Consider the following 20,024-nt stretch of genomic DNA (forward strand, 5'->3'; position numbering starts at 1 on the left):
TGTCTTGTCAATGATATACAGGAATTTTTCTAGCAGGGATAGGGATGTGATTATTCCCTTGTATAAGGCATTGGTCAGGCCACACCTTGAGTACTGTATACAGGTCTGGAGGCCTCATTTCAAGAAGGATGTAGAGCTGCTGGAAGATGTACAGAGAAGGGCAACAAGATTAGTGAATGGAACAAAGGGTTGCTCTTACTCGGATATTTTGAAGGCTAAGTAACCCTATTACTACTCCCATTTAACCCCTCCATTCGTTCGAAATACCTGTCCAGCTGAGCCTTAAATTTGCAAAGTTTTGCAAATTACAGAGTCTGGAGACTAGGCATCGGCGAGGTGATCTGATAGGTGTATAAGGCTTTGAATGGCTTGAGCATGCTCAATGTCGATGGGATTCTTCCTCTTGCTCAGAATAATCACCTGAGAGGGCATAAATTCAAACTGAGGAAGGACGGATGTCGAATAGATGTGCGGAAATTTGCCTTTAGCCAGCGGGCAGTTGGTTTGTGGAATAGACTTCCATCACTTGTTGTTGAAGTTGATAGCCTAAACAAATTTAAGGCTCAGCTGGACAGGTATTTCGAACGAATGGAGGGGTTAAATGGGAGTAGTGATTGTGTTGTTTTTTGTTTTTTTTTTGGCTGATGCTGAATAAGCTTGCTTTCTTGCATCATATGGCTCTACTAATGCTAATGAGTGTATCTCAACATCGGAACTAGATGAGTCTGTTTTCTTCTAAAAGAACAGTTCTTTTATTTTCAGTTTCTTCATTCAACGCTAAGATTCCTTCGGAATGTTTTGCAAATAATCTCTGATAAATCTCTTCAGCATGTTTTTTCAAAACTTGCTTACTTCGAAAATCAAAAGTTTTTGAACCTGAATCTTCTTTCCTAAACTTTTTGGGGTTGTGTAGATAGCTCAGAAAAGCCACAGTTTGTCAATTTCGTCTTGCATTGTAACGCTGCAAAAGGCTTTGGTGAAACTTTAAAGCAAATGGGTTTTCTGCTGTATCAAGCTTAGCAAGAAGAAATTCTATTGAAGACTATCTTCTGAGGTTATAGCCTTCAGAATCATTTCAACTGGTCGCAAAGTTTCACATAGCAATTCAAGTGTTTTCCAGTCATCATCAGACAGCTTCAGTTGACAGTACTGCACATAGAGCATTTGGAATGCAATTTTTCAATTTCAAAAATCTCTCAATCATATAGAATGTGCTATCCAATCTTGCAATCTAAAATAAGTTTATATTCTTTCCCATTAAATTTTGCTTTAACAAAATTTTGTAATATGTAATTTTTGGTAAGCGATTTTCGAAAAAGCTTGCAAATTTTTCTGACTTTGTTAATAGTTTGTGCAATATTGGCCATTGGATTGAAGAAATAAATGAGCTCATCGGTAAAGTCGGTTTGATAAAGCATGCCTTGCTGTCTTTCTTCAACTTCTTCATTGTCACTACTTTCTTCAATATTTTCATTTTTTTCATTGTCTTTGGGAGACTCAGAGACTGTGGCACCATAATTGATTGCTTTTTCATAAAGTACATCTATAACTGACAGATATATACAATGGGCTATACATTGTTGATGATTAGACGTAATTTGCTTGCCAAACTTAATCATCGGTGGTGCAGGCAACAATATCCTCATCCAAGTTCAAACCAAATTCCTTCAAGTGTCCATCACAATTTGCTCAGTTCTTCTGCTATCAAGTGAATCATTAATCTCAATAAGACATAACGACCAATGATTGTCTTTTGAATGCACATTTATATTCATATACCTTTTATTTTGTACAAACGTATATTCGTCTAGAGTCAATGAATACCGTGGCCCCAAAACCAATGAATTTTTGAAATGCTGAATGAGTTCTTCTTTCTTAGTTTTATAATAATTCAGAACCATATTTTTAATTCCATCCACTGAGGCTGGTGGTAATTTATCGCATTTATTTCTCTGAAGGTGAAGGCTTGATTGTATAAACTCACTCTTGGCAATTGAATTAAAAGAAAATCCATCTAAAGCAGCTAATTTTGAAATCTCTTCTTCCATAGATTTTTTAACGATAAAGTTTTCTAATGTTCTTACCATTTTTACGGGAGGTTCACTGTTATCTTGTTTAATGTCAATCTGATGCATTTTCTTTAAATGCAACATCAAAGATGATGTAGATCCTCCAGACGACTTCATTATCTTCTGACATTTCAAACATTGTGCTTCATCTTTGCTTTTTCGAGCAAAATAATTCTCCAGACGACTTCATTATCTTCTGACATTTCGAACATTGTGCTTCATCTTTGCTTTTTCGAGCAAAATAATTCCATACATTTGAGTTCATCTGAGACATATTAAGAGTAATAAATATTATTAGTAGGAATTTATATCACCGACAATTTTAAATAAAAATATTGAAGATAACAAAGGCACAATACTATGCGTCACTCCCGCAAGCACTGAATGAAGAGGAGTCTAAACGAGGTAAGTTTCAAAATTTTCACGAAAGAAATTTTTTATTTATTTACTTGCAATTTTTTTTTTCCTCAATTAAATCTATTGTATTTTCAAAATTACATAAAAGCTAAATTTGGTGAAGCTGCTTTTTGGAGACCATTTGATCGCAAATTTAATAGGAATAAAGAAGCAAAAAACTTTCTACGATTGAAATTTGATGCAATATTCAGCGAATCTGTTTCTAGTGGTAACCATCAATAAGGCATGTTCCATAACTCCTGGCGAACAAGATAGATGGAACGGAGAAATGTTGAGCATTTTCTTTTACGCTATTGCTCCAACTCACTCAGTCGTAAATGAGTACACCTGCATCGTCCCATGATGCAGGTGGGAACATAAAATAAAAAAACATGTTTAAAACATAAAGCAGTTGAACGATCCAGACAAACGAACAAACAAAAGAAAATGTGCATAACAAAAAAACTATATTCGAGGGCTAACTAAAAAAATATTCAAATCCGGTTTTAGAAGCTCGGTTTCGGTTTTGACAACTCAATATGAAAACCGATTTAACCAGTTTTATAAAACCGGTTTGCAAGCCCTAATTACAATACAGGTAGTTGATAATGGGAATTAAGAAACCAAACCTAGTACAGGGGGAAAACTTACGTGGGAATTTCTTATCCAGATTCTATTGTAATATGACTTCTTTACTTGTGTAGATTCTAGAAGGAAGAGGATAAATCAGATTGGTCAACTTCATATCGGTGGTTCAACTGTTGACAATCCGGCTCAGATAGCTGACAAACTGAATGAGTACGGTGCATCTTCATTCACACATGAGGAATTGTGTAGGGAAATGGAGACCAGAAGTTTAACTCTAACAGGGAACTAAATGATTTTGTAATAAGTGAGAGTAAAGTAGAGAAATTGTTGAAGTTAAACATAAGAAAGGCACCTGGGGTGGACAGAATCTATCCAATTATATTAAGGGAGCAGCACAGGAAGTAAGCAAATCCTTAGCCACAATTATGAGAGCATCCTTGGATTTGAGGACAACCCCCTTGGGCAGGAGATGTGCAAATGCATCCCTAATTCACAAAGGAGGATCAAAGAGTGAAACGAGTATTTACAAAACTGTTAGTTTAACTTCTGTTCAGGGGAAAATAATGGAGTCATTGGTTAAAGAAGCAATGCAGGATCAGCTATACAAGACTACAGCTTTAGTTCAGACACAGCATGGGTTTGTTAAGAGGAAATCTTGGCTGATCAATCTGATGAGATACCATGATGTGGTCACAAAGGAAGTGGATGCAAAAAATAATTTTGATATCATATACTTGGATTTCAGGAAAGCTTTTGATACTGTTGCACATAAAAGACTGCTGTACAAATTGGAGCAGTATGCCATTAAGGGCAAGTTGCTGCTATGGATAAAGGGTGGTTGAGTGGGAGAAGACTTGTGGACTAATGTTATTAGTGGAGTCCCCTGGAGTTTGGTGTTGGGCCCATTGTTGTTTTCTGTAATTATCAGTGATACTGATGAAGGTATATCAGGATTAATGTCCAAGTTGCAGACAATGGCAGGGTTGTTAATGACAGTAAGCTACTGCAACAGGATCTATAAAACAGAATTACCTCTGTTTCTATGCAAAGTACTGCATATGGGTAGAAGTAACCCCAGAATAACATACCACCCATGCAGTACCACACTCACGGTAGTGGGGAATGAAAAAGACCTGGTGCAATCAGATAAAGTTTTCTGAGCAGTGGAGACAGGCTGCAAGAGCAGCTCATGGGATCTTGTCAATGATATACAGGAATTTTACTAGCAGGGATAAGGAGGTGATTATCCTAGTACGGCCACATCTTGATTACTGCATACAGGTCTGGAGGCCTCATTTAGGAAGGATGTACAGCTGCTGCAATGAGTACAGAGAAGGGGTAACAAAGGGTTGCTCTTACTAAGGAGGTTTAATTCTGCAAATTGCAGCATCTGGAGACTAGGCACCCTGCGAGGTGATCTGATTGAAGTGTACAAGACTTTCAAAGGTTTGAGCAAGCACATTACTGATGGTATTCTTCTTCTTGCTCACTTTACGCACTTCAGGGGCAAAAATTCAAATGGAGAAAAGACAGTTGAAGAATAGATGTGCAGAAATTTGCCTTTAGCCAGTGGGTGGTTGATTGCCGGAACAAACTTGCATCTGTCATTGTGGAAGTTGACAGCTTAAATAAATTCATGGAAGAACTGGACTAACTTTTCGAGTGAGTGGATAGGTGAAATGGGAGGGGTTACTGAAGTGAAACTTCTTTAGGCACACTCCAGGCAGTTTTCAGATGGAAGTTACTTGTGTTGATGGATTGACAAAAATGCAAAGAAAATGTGACACAGCAAGCTAAGCCATAAGTAAACACATTACAGGCGTTCTGAATAGCCAACTATCATACTAGGCTGAATGTACTGGTTCTTGTCCGATCACCGAAGTTAAGCAGCATTAGGCCGGGTTAGTAATTGGGAGGGTGACCACCTGGAAATACTTGCTGTAGTTGACTTTTTGCCTTCCTTTATTTTTAATTGGCAAGGTAATAAAGTGTAAATTTTTTTGTGCTTTATATGTTTACTTTTATAGCCTGTGGCTAGTATTCCTCCTATTTTCGCTTATTAGAATCACCGTTAATAGAATTAAAATGCAACTCGTAAACATGATCACAACAACTGGCACTTACTACATATTGCATAGTGAATAGTATCTTGTTATGGAGTGTCCATTGTAAAGTGATTTATCGTACAGTGAACTAATCGTAAAGCAGGGTCCACTGTAGTGAGCATTGTAAGTCATATAGTTAGGGTTTCCAGGTCCTACGTTTTTCCCAAAAGCTTTGTTTTTTTGGTGGATTTTACTTTTTACGTTTTTAATTTGCCTGTAAGTAGGTTTCTTCCTTTTTACAATGAAAATCATGTTTTAAACGTCCCGATAGATATAGTTAAAAGTTGGTAACTAACACAACCCATCAGATGTTGCTGCAACTATTCAAAAACTGTTGGCAACAACATTTTTTCAACAGTTGCCTACCATGAGAAAGGTGGAAGAAGGAAGAAGTTGCGGAACATTGTTCTTTCACTTTCATTGTCCATCGTGTGGGAGAAGGATGGAATGTAGTTTATCACGTACTGAAATGTGAAGTTGTTAATAAGTTATAGTAAGGAATATTGAACTTTATAAAAATTTAATGTACATTGTGTGCTATTATTGGTATTTTTAAATATAAGAACACCTCTGCACATTATTTCTTCTTAATAGCTCTTTCTCAAATTGAGAGCAAGATCCTAGGAGAGGCGTGGGCTTTGGATTATTTGTTGAAAAGTAAGATTAACAAATTATTATATACTGTTAATTTAATTCTCTGCACATTTGAAATACATTGTTAAGCTGATAGACAATATTAGGTATTTGTGCAACTTTTACAATTAATTTTTTTTTAAATTTTTATTATTATTATTATTTTCAGATTGCCATTGACTAATTTTTGATAGAATGGGTAGAGAATCACAGTTCATTAGTCCTCCCAACACTCCTCCCAAAAAAAAGAAGAAATTGCAGTATAGGCAAGTCTACTTAAAGAAGTGGGAAGTAACTTTTGCATGGGTGGCTCCAGCTTCTACAGAGGATCGTGCCTACTACAAATTGTGCAACAAGAATTTTTCTATCAGTCATGGTGGTAAATTCGATGTTAAGCAGCATGCACAATACAAAGGGCATCAGCAAAAAGAAAACGGAAATGTGGGTATAAACAAGTAATCAAGCTATTTTGTTAGTTTTAAAAAACCAAAATACGACAGTGTGATAGCACGTGAACTAGGGTTAATATACCACAATATGAAACAATCATAGTTATAATAGTTTGGACTGTGGTAACAAACCAGCATCATCCTTATTCCATGATTTTGATATTGCAATAAAATTATATTGTGGAAGAACAAAATCAGAACTGTTAGTTAAAAATGCTCTAGCTCCTAAAAGTGTAGGAGACTTTGTGAACATTCTTAATGATCCAACTAAATAGTCAGTTCTTTTGTGTTGCTACAGATGCTTAAAACAAGGGCAACAAAGTTTTTCCCATATGCATTAGATATTTTGATCCTACTAAAGGTATAGAAAATAAATTGTTAGGTGTTGTTGAAAGGGCTGATGAAACAGGTATTTCTATATCTGAAATGTTAGAAAACCTTGAGGCTTTTCACCTTAACCCAAAATATATTTCTGCATACAGTGCTGATAATGCAAATGTAAATTTTGGAAAATATCACTGTTTTTCAGTTGTTAAGGGCAAGTAATGCCGATATTGTTAAAGCTAATTGTGCTAACCATATATTGCATGATGCCGTGAAATATGCTTGTGACAGTTTAAGTAGATATAGAAGACACTATACTGAAAACTTACATTTTTTCTGTATCAGCTAAAAGAAAGAAAAACTTGGAATCTTTCTTTGTGAAGCTGGACTGAATTGGTATGCCATGTATCAACGAGATGGTTGTCCTTAACACCAGCTGTCAAAAGATTACTTCAAAACTGGCCTGCTATTAAGAGCTATTTCCAAAGTATTGATGATTGCCCCAAATTATTTCAAAGTGAGGATACAGATTCAGAAATAAAATTGCAAGTGGTTTTTAACTTTTTTGTCAATGTTGCTACTAAAATTCTCGAGAAAAGTGACTTGAGTATTATGGATTCATACAAATCAATGACAACGATCAGAAATAAAATAAATCAAAGAATCCAAGATCAATACTTCGGATATTCCGCAAAGCAATTTTTGAAAAAGTTACCCCAATGCAAACAGAAAAAGATTGTTGATGAATGTTGTGATTTTTATTCAAATCTATTGCAATACCTAGGAAAAAACTGACTTTAGTGAGAAAAATAAGTGTTTTAAGTTAAACTTTTCTCTGGAAACAAAAGAAATTAAGTATCAAGATTTTGAAGCAGCAATTGATATTTTTTAACTCCAAGAATGTGTAAATCTGGACAAGTTGTATGAAGACTTTGTAACAATAGGTTGAAGTTGCTAGAATGTGTTAAGTGTACACGAAGTGATGTACACAAGTGGTTTGATTTTTTTTCCAAAGTTCCCAAAGAAAATGTACCCAATATCAGTAGAATAGTAGGATATTTGTTAAGTATTCCTGGCTCAAAAGCTGTAGTAGAAAGGGTATTTTCGTTAACGAAATCGAAGTGGACAGAAGTCACCGAGAATTAATCAAGGCAGAGTTGCAGATTGCAATGAATCTCTCTTTTACATGTAGAGTTCCTTCAGTATGTAAAACACAATAAACAATTGTTAAAAAGGGCAAAATGTCAAAATCAGTACAATTAAAATATCAGACAATTTGAATTTTCTTGCTTTTTTTTTTTAGGAAAACCTGACAACCCTGCATACACTGGTGGTCGAAGAAAGTGTATCACGCCTTAAAATTGTAATTGTCATCCGAATAACATAGGTATATGGCAATATTTCTTACAGATTGCATTAGATAAGATTGACACGTGTAGGTGATGATGCAATATCGCACCAGCTGTTACTTGCAGCTATATAAGCATGCTCTGCAAGAGCTGCAGCCATTCCTTGCTTGTGTCAGGATGGCGAGTTATGTGCAGTTGATGTCACGAAGAAAGAGTGCTATTATTGCTTTACGTGAGGAAGGATGTTCTTCCCATCATATTGCTTATAGAGTATCTTGTAATCAGTCGACAGTGAGTAGCTTTCTTTCCAAACACAAGAATACTAGTTCTGCTAAAAGGAAACGGACGCAAACGAGTCTCTACGCCAAAACAGGACCCTGCTTATACCTTAAAAACCGTAAAGCTTCTTCATCTATGCCGAGAAGAGAATGGGAAGAACATATAGGAGTGGTAGCAAGTGCACTAACAGTCAGAAGACGCTTCTTCAAAAATGGACTTGTAGCCCGTCGTCCTAAGAGGAAGCCCCTCCTCACACAAAAAATAAAAAAGGCCCGATTAATTTGGTGTAAAGAGCATGTCAAACGAACCCCCGAGCAGTGGAAGTCAGTTATTTTCTCAGATGAGAAGAATTCAACCTGAATGACTCTGATGGGAGACAAACAATTCGCCACAGACGTGGTGAACAATACCATCCAAACTGTATGGTGTCTACAGTGAAATTCCCTACCAGCCAAATGATATGGGGGATGCATTTTGTATCGCAGAGTAGGTCACCTACAGTTTATAAAAGGTTCCGTAAATGCCAATGGACACCAGGCTATATTGGAAGGCACATTGCTGCCAACCATTAGAGACCATTTCAACCTGCCAAGTAACTGCATCTTTCAGGATGACTCTGCTCCTTGTCATCGTACAAAAAGTGTAAGTAGGCACTTCTGTAGTTACTTTAGCTTCATTTCTGCATTAGAGGTGCGACAGTAATGTGTTTACATTTGTTAAAGGTGAAAAAGATGGTTGGAAGAACGGTCTGTTACAACTCTTAGCTGGCCAGGAAACAGCCCGGACCTGAATCCTATAGAGAACTATTGGCATCATGTGGAATCTGCAGTTGCCAGAAAGAAACCAAAGACCCTTCGTGAGCTTCAGGAAGTCATAATTCATGTTTGGTACCACCAACTATCAGTTGTTCATCTTCAGAAATTGATCTTGTCAATGCGTCGATGGTGTGCTGCTGTCATCAGGATCACAGGCAGTTCAACTAAATATTAGTTTGCAACTGGTGAACTTTTCATTTTGTTTTCAATTTAAAATGATAAACTGAAGCAAACTGAGGGCTTCTGATAACATTTCAGCTATAATTGTCATCATCATCAGCCATTTTCAATCCACTGCAGGATGAAGGCCTCTCCAGCAACTTTCCAGTTCCTTCTGTTTTGAGCACTGGCCATCCATTTACTACTCAAAAACTCATGAATTTAATCTATCCATCTCCGCCTTTGTCTTCCAGGTTTTCTTCTAGCTCCTCTTGGGTACCATTCTGTTATTTTCTTAGTCCATCTGTCATCAAGTCTTCAAGCTATGTGTCCTGCCCAAGACCATTTTAGTTCTTTAGTTTTGATAAGAATGTCCTTTACTTGAGTTTGCTGCCTAATCCATGTGTTTCTCTTCTTATCTAACAGTCTGATTCCCAATATAATTCGTTCCATTCTTCGCTGTGTAGTTCTTAGCTTCTCTTCCATTCTTTTGGTGAGTGCCCAAGTTTCACTTCCATAAGTCATGGTGGGGAGTATACATTGATTCATTATTTTACGTTTCAGACAAACTGGGATATTGCTCTTCAGTATGTGACTATATTTCCTGAATGCTATCCATCCAAAATTTATTCTTCTCTTGACTTCCAGCCATTTATCATTATTACAGCTAATAACTTGTCCCAGATAAGTATATGACTCCACATTTTCAATTACTGCTCCTTCAATCATTATTTCCCTTTCTGTGGCATACTTGTTCATCATTACTTTTGTTTTAGCCATATTCATCTTTAGTCCAAAATCCTTACTAACTGTGCATAACTGATTAAGATTTTCCTCTAATTCTTTGGGATCGTGTCTTATGACCACAATGTCATCTGCAAATCGTAAATGGTTTAGGTACTCTCCGTTCACATTGACTCCTTTCTGCGACCAGTCTAATCTTCTGAAAACTTCCTCAAGGGCAGCAGTAAACAGCTTTAGAGATATTGTGTCTCCTTGTCAAACTCCTTTCTCGATTTTAAATTTGCTACTGTCTTTGTCTAGTCTAATAAAGGATGTAGCACTCTCATATATTTTCTTCAAAATCATAATATATGGAGTATATATGCCTTGTCTTTCCAGTGTCCGAAACATTGCCTTATGCTGTATGGAGTCAAATGCCTTTTCATAATCCACAAATGCCAGGCATAATGGTGTTTTATATTCATTTGCTTTCTCCATTAGCTGTGATATTACATGAAGGTGATCCATAGTTGAGAATCCTGTCCTAAAGCCAGCTTGCTCTTTCGATTGATTCTCATCAAGTATTCTTTCTAATCTGTTAGTAATGACCCTTGTGAACAACTTGTAGATATGGGATAACAAGCTAATTGGTCTATAATTTCCAATTTCTGATTTATCTCCTTTCTTATGCAGCAAAACTATGATTGCATTATTCCACTGCTTAGGCGTCACACCTTTTCTAATGCACTTTGTGAAGAGCCTTGCCAGTTTTTGTGTTATGTCTCTTCCTCCCAATTTTAACAACTCTACAGTAACTTCATCTTCCCCCGGGGCTTTCCGATTCTTCATTTTCTTCAATGCATGTTCTACCTCATCAGGAAGAATATCGGGTATGTCGTATGTGTTGCTACTTTGCAATCCATCTTCCCCACTGCTGGTATCATTCCCTCGCTCCTTGTATAATTCTCTATAGTAGTCTTCTGCTATTTGAATTATGCCTTCTCTGCTGTTTATAAGTACACCATCGCTATTCTTCAGTTTCAGTATCATTTGTCTTTCTGTATTACTGCTCATGGCTGCTGATTTAAATACTTTGTTTTCCCTTAATGCTTGTTCTACTTTTCTTGTGTTAAATCTTCTTATGTCCTCTCTGAGTCTCTTTCTAATGGCTTTGCATAACTCAGTATACTCAATTTTCTCCCTGTCAGTGTTTTTCTTGCTCTTCATTTGTTGTCTTTGGTTCATCATGACAAGTGTTTCTTGACTAATTTTTTCTTCTTTGGATTTCTGTTTCCCTATAGGTTTCTTGGGCTTTATCACTTTCAGAAAGTTGTAATATTCCTCGTCGATATCTTGGTCCTGAGCAGTCTGCAGAAGCTCAAACTTGTTCTTAAGTTCCAGTACATACTGCTTTTTCTCCTCCTCTGTTATTTCAAAGACCTTTGTATTATTTACTCGAGTCAGTTTTTTCCTTTCCTTTCCTACATCTATATCAAGTGTACATCTTACCATTCTGTGATCACTTCCAACATTTACCTTATTCAGGACGGTAACATCATTCACAATATATCTTCTGTTAGTGAGGATGAAGTTGATTTCATTAGTTGTTAATCCTGGACTCTTCCATGTCCACTTTCTGTTCACCCTTTTCTTGAAAAAAGTGTTCATTACTGACATTCCTTGAGATTCTGCTAATTCTACAAGTCTTTCACCTCTTTTATTTCTTTCACCAATTCCAAAATTTCCTATAGTTCCTCTTTCTGTGCTGTTTTGCCTTTTTCCAACCTTAGCATTGAAGTCCCCCATAATAATAGTGTAGTGGGTTTTCTGCTCATCTAGAAGACTCAATTTCAGTGTACATTTCTTCAACCTCTTCATCATCATGGCTCGATGTTGGTGCATAAATCATTATAATCTTTAGCTTGTATCTCTTAGAAATCTTGAGTATTAGTCTTGACACCCTTGGTGATGTACTTTTGAATTCCAAAATGTTGTTTTTAAAATCTTTATGGACCAGAAACCCAACTGCACCTTCACTCCTTTCACTGTTTCCATTGGTGTACAGCAGATTTCCACTTGATAAACTTATAAGTGATTCATTTCTTCTTCTTGTTTCAGCCAAACCGATGATATTCCAATTCACATTTTCTAATTCCTTTTCCAGCTCTAATATCCTGTCTTCACCTATATATCTGCCTAAAGAAGTTTCACTTAACTTCTGCTATGTGTGCTCAGCACAGACACACACACTATTTTTTTTTTTTTTTTGTACTGATGCTGTATAATCTTGCTTTCTTGCATCCTGTGCCTCTGCTATAATTGTCATGTTTACCAAAACTGTTGTATAAAGGTTGCAAATGCTCATTTTGGAATATTTTGAGAGCACCTGTAAAATATTACTTAGCTTTTGCGTTAGCTATTAATAAATATGTTTTGTTTATATTTCTATTTGTGATACTAGTCATTAATGTGACATAACATCACAAAAAAGGGTTAGAAATGTGAAATTCCTAGGTGATGCACTTTCTTTGAACACCAGTGTATAGTGCATGTACACATGCAATGCGCCCGTGGATTGACAAAAATCACGAAGAAAGGCAACACGAAATGATTCATTCCCTCCATCATTGTACCAGGCACAAGTGACACGACCCAATCAGTGCCCATACCGATTGCGCCCTGCTATTTCTTTCGTCATTGTCCACCATATTTCATAAAAAATTGATGGGGGAAAAAAAAAATTTATAACTCAACATGTCAAAGACTAATAGTGAACACTGTAAGGCGTATAGAGCAAGTGTACGTACAATACAAACACTGAAACCTCCATAGATCTCTCCTATAAAGGAGAGATCTAAGCTAATTCGAAAGCAGAAGAAATTATAGCATGCAATGAAGTTGAACAAAGAAGTAGGAGAATGTCCATCGACATATTCAGAACCTTACATCTCCCCAGAAATGCTAGAAGTGAATTTGGAAGGAGTCACAGAAGTTGCTACTACAAATGAAAACGATGAAGAGTCCTCTGAGTCCAGTCTTAAATAAAAAGTGAAGGAGCCAAAACCAACTACCAGAAATACTCCATCAAATCTTTCAACACGTAGTGGGATTAATACATAGCAAGAGCAGCAACAGGATTTTGGTTCAGTCTGTTCCACGTGTGATCGGCTTTGGTTCAAGAATGATGTGAAGATTGTAGCAACTCAAGATCACGCTCTTCTTCAAACAGCATTCTCGGTTTTATCGAAGTCAAATGGTTTTAAATATCCAATGCCACAGTACTTGCTGAAACTAGATTTGGTAACGGAACATCTCATATCTCCAAGGCTCCCATTCATGCAGATTTGTTGTCTGCAGTATTCATACGGTCAATACGGGATACTGTATCAAGTGATCAATATCTGCCTAAAGAAGTTTCACTTAACTTCTGCTATGTGTGCTCAGCACAGACACACACACTATTTTTTTTTTTTTTTTTGTACTGATGCTGTATAATCTTGCTTTCTTGCATCCTGTGCCTCTGCTAATGCAAGCTTTAGTGTAAGCAGAAAATGAAGACTGAGCTTTGGATATAAGAAAATTGTAAAGGCTACATTCTTATCTTGAACAACCTTAGCAACCACTGAGATCAGAAGACATAAAACAATAATCTAATAAAGAAAAAGAACAGAAATCATGCAAATCATCCCATTTTTCATTCCTGCAATGAGAAATGACACAAGGCTAAAAATGGCCAGAGCAGATAGACTCCACTGGTGAAGAGACTATCACCAAGTTGTAATCTGGGATGCCGTAGTGGTCCATTAACATTAACCATATACTTTGAAGGGCTGTTGGTAAAGAAAACATCAATGGCATTGAGCATGTGTTTAGGACTGTCTGGTATTCTGGTAGGTAAATGAACAATCTCTATGAGATCACTAATAATTGCAAAAGCCTAATTATCTCAAACTGCTGGGTTTAACCTAACTAAAAAACCAAAACCAGCTTAGAGTTGTGAACATTATAATCACTAAGTGTAAAAATGCACCAAAGAACAGAAGCACAGGTGGGGAGAACAAGTGAAACAAAAATACAAATAAAAATACTTCACGGTTAGGAAAGTTAGATTAGAGAAGGCAGAGTGTCAAATCAAGGAAGTCGCAAAGTTCAGTGACTAGTATTGGTGGAAGAATGATAGCGGCACAAAACAAATTTGACAAAATGGGGTAAAGAGATTTTAAGCAAAAAAAGATCAAAAAGAGCAGATTTCAAATTGGATGTAGTAGTAATGGATGCATGTGATGCAAGAAAGCAAGCATATGAGCTTATATAGCATCAGGCAAAAAAAAAAAAATTTCACATATCCATTCCATCTAAACGTTTGTCCAGTTCCTCCTTGAAAGGTATCAACTTCCACAATGACAGCTGGAAGTTTGTTCCAGCAATTAACCACCCGCTGGCTAAATCCGCCAGGTGGCCTAGGTGTTAGACGTGTGATTCAGCTCCTGCTTTATAGTGATTTTAAGTAGTTTTTAAATTAGCATCTTTATAAAACCTGTGTACTGACATGTTCCTTAGATGACTATCAAGCAACTAAGATGATTTTTATGAAGTCTTCAATAAAGATAAGTACTATTTATTTAAGCTTAAATTTTTAGTGTGCAACATTACTCTCTGAGCCTTTGTTTGGCATAGCTACAAACAGCGGCATTATTGACTTCTGACCTGAAGTGCTTACCTTGACACAAATCTGTTCGTGACCTTGGCAGTGTTCCTGCTTTGGTAAAGTCCTGCAGCCCTCTAGTAATTTTGCAGTTAGTCACTCCCACGTCCGAACTGTCGTCTTATTTCTTCAGACTTAATACTCTCTTCGATTACCTGCTGTGTCAATAATGGCTCACCTGCTTATTTGTTACATTCTGTTTGCTGATATTTAAAGCCATTCTCAACTCTTCAGCATGCCACCTAAGGAAGCAGTTTCATGCAATGTATGTCAAAAAACAGTACGGAATTGGGTTATCTGCAAGGGAATTTGCAGTATGGTTTTTTGTGATGCGTGTTCATTAATAAAGACCTTTTCTAAATCCAGTAATTTAAAAAACAATTTCAGATGCCCTTCATGCAAAAGTGCTAACAAGGGAAATGCAAATTCACACAGTCTCCTAGTCAGCATCAGCTGAATTGCCAGGATACCTCAACAGATGCTGATCTCCTTCGCAACGCTGACCATCCTTCATCTCCCCCTGTCAATATACTACAATCTCCTAAGCCCTCAGACCATACAAGGAAGTCAACTAAAGATGCCTCTGCCCAAACGAATGACTCTTCCTATCCATCCCACTGCCTTCAACATCCCCAAGCAATGATAATTATTGCTCACTTGCTTCCCTGGAAAAAATGCTGAGGAAGCAATTTAGAGAAAATGAAGACATTAAACAGCATCTTTTTTGAATAGAAGATCAGCAATGTAAATTCTACCACTTGCTTCTCGAACTAAAGACTATGGTCGAAATCCCTCTGGCGCCTCACCCTTCTGTTCATCAGGCTTCTGCAGTTCCAGTCCTCAGTCCAGATGCTGAAGAATTTGTTCCAGAAAAAATAGCTGCGTGATCCCAAAAATCGAGCTGTAGCTCTTTTTCTCTCCGAGAACACAATCTTGCTTCCTCGCAACGCGTTGACACAGGCAGACAACCGATATCCACCACTATTAGTAATCAACAGAAACCAAGCAATTTGTATGCGCATTGTCAAAATGATTGCTCTGAGCATTATCCTGAAGTGCCTTCCCATAATAGCTTGCCTACAAACTCCTCAAGTTTTAAGTTTCCCCACAGAAACAACAGATATGCAAGCATAATAGGAACAAGAAATATTAGCATTAGTAGAGGCATTTTATGCAAGAAAGCAAGCTTATGTAGCATCAGCCAAAAAAAAATAAAATAAAATAAAATAAAATAAATAAAAAAAAAAATAATAACCACTTGCACTTCACCCCTCTGTTCGTTCGAAATACCTGTCCAGCTGAGCCTTAAACTTATTTAGGCTATCAACTTCCACGACAAAGGATGGAAGTCTGTTCCATCAACCAACCACATGCTGGCTAAAGGCAAATTTCCGCACGTCTATCCTACATCTGTTTTTCCTCAATTTGAATTTATGCCCTCTCAGGTGATTATTCTGAGCAAGAGGGAGAATACCATCAGCATTGAGCATGCTCACACCTCTATCAGATCACCCCGCTGGTGCCTAGTCTCCAGACACTGTAATTTGCAAAACTTAAGCCTTTCTTTGTAAGAGCACCCCTTTTTCCATTCACTACTCTTGTTGCCCTTCTCTGTACTCGTTCCAGCAGCTCTACATCCTTTTTGAAATGAGGCCTCCAGGCCTGTATACAGTACTCTAGGTGTGGTCTGACCATTGCCTTATACAAGGCAATAATCACCTCCTTATCCCTGCTAGAAAAATTCCTATATATCATTGACAATACACCATGAGCTACTCTTGCAGCCCATCTGCACTACTCAGAGAACTTCATATCTGCCTGAACAACCACCCCCAGGTCCTTTTCATTCTCTACCACTGTCAGTGTAGTACCACAGAGTTGATACATTGCTCTGGGGTTGCTGTTTCCCATATGTAGTATTTTACATTTGTCAATGTTAAACTTCATTTGCCACCTCTCAGCCCATCTGCTCAACCTTTCCAGATCCTGTTGCAGCAGCATAGTGTCAGTAGTGTCCTTGACAACCCTGCCAACCTTCGTATCGTCTGCAAACTTGGACATTAAGCTTGATATACCATCATCAATATCATTTATAAATACAGAAAACAATAATGGACCCAATACTCAACCCTGAGGGACTCCACTAATAACATTAGTCCACGATGAGCAGTGTCCATTGATTACCATTCTCTGTCTTCTCCCCCTCAACCACCCCTTTATCCATAGCAGCAATTTGCCTCCAATGCCACACTGCTCCAATTTGTGCAGCAGTCTTTCATGTGCAACAGTATCAAAGGCCTTTCTAAGATCCACGTATATAATATCAAAGTTATTCCCTGCATCCAGTTCTTTTGTGACTGCATCATAGTATCCAATCAAATTGGTCAGGCAAGACTTCCTCTTAACAAAACCATGCTGTGTCCAAGCTATAACTGAAGTCTTCTCTAGATGATCCTGCAGTGCTGCTTTAACCAGTGCTTCCATTAATTTTCCAGGAACAGAAGTTAAACTCACAGGTCTATAATTACTTGTGTCAGCCTTTGATCCTCCTTTGTGAATTGGGGTCACATTTGCACATCTCCAGTCTATGGGTACCTCCCCTGAGTACAAGGAAGCTCTCATAATTATGGCTAAGGGTTTGCTTACTTCCTTTGCTGCCTCCTTTAATATAACTGGATAGATCCCATCCACCCCAGGTGCCTTTCTTGTGTTTATCTTCAACAATTTCTCCTCCACTTTACTCTCAGAGATTACAAGATTCTCTAGCTTACTGCCAGAGTTGAATACACCTCTGGCCTTCCCCTCGCTCAATAACTCCTCATGTGTGAATGTCGATGCAAAATATTCATTTAGTTTGTTAGCTACCTGATCAGGTTCATCAAAAGTTGACCCATCGATATCAAGTGGACCAATCTGATTCATCCCCTTCCTTCTAGAGTTTACATAAGTAAAGAACTCTTTGCATCCCTTGCCAAAGATTTCTCGTAATATGCCTTCGCCTGCCTAACCTCCTTTGTAACTTGGTTACAGATCAACTTTTATCTATCATAGGCTTCTGTGTCACGTGTTAATTTGTATATATCCCATGCATTTTTCTTCTCTGCCATATGTCTCATTAGTTCATCTGATATCCATTTAGGCCTAAACCTTGAACAATATTTCTTAGTTGGTATGTAAAGCCTAGTAGCTTCCAAGATAAGTTCTTTGAATGCTTCCCATTTTGAATTTGCTGTTGGTAACATCATCAGTTGGTCCCACTGTATAGAATTTAAATACTGTCTAAGTCCATCGTAGTCGCCTTTACAAAAGCAATAACCCTTCCCTTTACCCCTAATGGTAGTTACCTCTTTGAGTAAATCCCACTTCAGCACACTTTCATCACTGCCACCTAGTGGTTCATTTATCTGCAAATTCTTAATGCATGAAGAATCACTACTGATAATAAAATCAAGAGTATTACTCCCTCTAGTTGCCTCCCGAACATGCTGATGTAGAAAACAATCATCCAATAAATCCACAAAAGCCTTTCTAGTGTGTGAGTGACCAGCCCCCAAATTCCAGTCAATATCTGGGAAATTAAAATCCCCCATTATAAGACTCTGATTTACTGGCCCACTGTTTCCCTGTACAGTTTCTTATTATACTCATCAAAGTCATTAGGCCTATAGCACACTCCTACTCTCAATTTTGATCTCCCAATGCTTATGTCACACTAAACTGACTCGACACTGCACTGTCCGGCGATGTCAACTGGCTTCACTTCCTTGGATTTTATGTATTTCTTAACTAATAGCATAACCCCTCCTCCCTTCCTATCCTGTCTATCCTTTCTGTAGACATTGTACTCCCCAAATTCCAGTTCTGCATTCCTTATAACTGTGTGACACCACGTCTCTGAAATCCCAACAATATCTGCCTTTGATGTTTTGAGCAATACCTCAAATTCATCAAATTTATTTGCTAAACTCCTAGCATTGGTGTACACGCAAGTATACATGCACCTGTTCTTTTTCTTAGCTACCCTAACACAACCCATGTGTTTACTTGTACCCCAATGATTCCCAGCAGTCTCTGAAATATCCTGCATCTTATTTTCCAGGCTGCTGCTCATTCCAATAGAAGCAGTGCAAGAATCACTTTCACCTCTGCCAGAATCTACTGTTAATCTATTAGTCCTTGTATCCCCCCCAATCTAGCAGTTATCCGACCCACCTAACACTGCCTCGATAGCATCAGCAAACATTCTTGCACCCTTCCTATTTAAGTGTATCCCATTCCTGTAGAAGCAGTCTCTCCTGTTAACAAGATATGCAGTCTTGCATTAAAATTAGAAACAGAAATAGTTCGACGCTTAGAAGTAGTAACATTTTTGTTAGCAGTCTAGGCCCCAATACTACCTCCCAGCAGATGGACCAGCTACTATTAAAGCTAGAAATTCCAGGTAGAACTTTCAAAATAAAAACCAAACATCCCACATATTCATCATTTCAAATTGAGCTAAAGAATTGTGACCTACAACAATATCTAAATCCTGATATCTGGCCACATAGTCTACTCGTCATGCCATTTTATGGAGCTATTGGAGGATCGGTCAACAACTCTGGTGAAAAGTTACCAACTAATTCTCAATCTGCTGAACTCTCACAGCATAGCTAGAAAATAATATTCCTGATTCTCATCCTAATCCATCATTTAACCTGCCACCCAATATATCTGTTCGCAAGCATCCTTCCAATGTCCATCTCAGCATTTTTCTTCAAAACGTAAGTATAAAAAATAAACTCTACACTTATTTCATTAATGGTTGAAGAACCACATGACATCACATGCATAGTTGAAACGTGGATACAAGAATCTGTACAAGATTTTTCCTACTGCAGAAGAATCTCAGCTACACACCATACATGACATCAAGAATTAATTGTAGAGGTGGTGGAACAGCTATAATTTTAAAATCCAATATTAAAGTTTTGAACACATACAACTCTAATACCTTCGAATTTCGGGGGAATTTCCCTACTAATCCAAGTTAAGGATTCTCTGCTTCAAATTTATATTTATATTCTGCCTGGACCTACTGATGACATCATTAATGAAGTAATAACCTGGATCACTACTGTTCTTAAGCCTCAAACTAACATCATTATAAAAGGTGACTTTAATCTCTCCCTGCCCAAATATAATTTACAAATGAAGCTACTGTCCAACTCTTTTTTAGTTCTAGGAGCTGAAAAAATCAACATCCCTGTTACCAGAGGTAATCAAGTGCTTGATCTTGTATATTCTAACTTTCCACTGCATAAAAAATTTAGCAGGAACATTACACTTAAATCTGACCACAAAAGTATAGAACTGCAAGCAACAATTTGCTGCGGGAATCCCCCCCCCCCTGGAAATCACTAAAAGAATATCATCAATTAAATTCCTTCA

The 20,024-nt window shown here is 37.5% G+C and overlaps 1 protein-coding gene and 1 pseudogene across 1 annotated transcript in view; one reads left to right on the forward strand and one right to left on the reverse strand.

Annotated features, from left to right (window-relative positions):
• The window catches only part of chb (CLIP-associating protein), a 1,004,436-nt gene that overhangs the window by 946,980 nt on the left and 37,432 nt on the right, over positions 1-20,024 (reverse strand). The gene's annotated exons all lie outside the window — the stretch shown is intronic.
• On the forward strand, positions 4,885-5,003 carry LOC150075142 (5S ribosomal RNA; annotated as a pseudogene).

This window comes from Mastigoproctus giganteus, chromosome 14 (genome assembly GCF_048544385.1).
Source record: "Mastigoproctus giganteus isolate SK-2022 chromosome 14, ASM4854438v1, whole genome shotgun sequence".
NCBI classification, from domain to species: Eukaryota; Metazoa; Arthropoda; class Arachnida; order Uropygi; family Thelyphonidae; genus Mastigoproctus; species Mastigoproctus giganteus.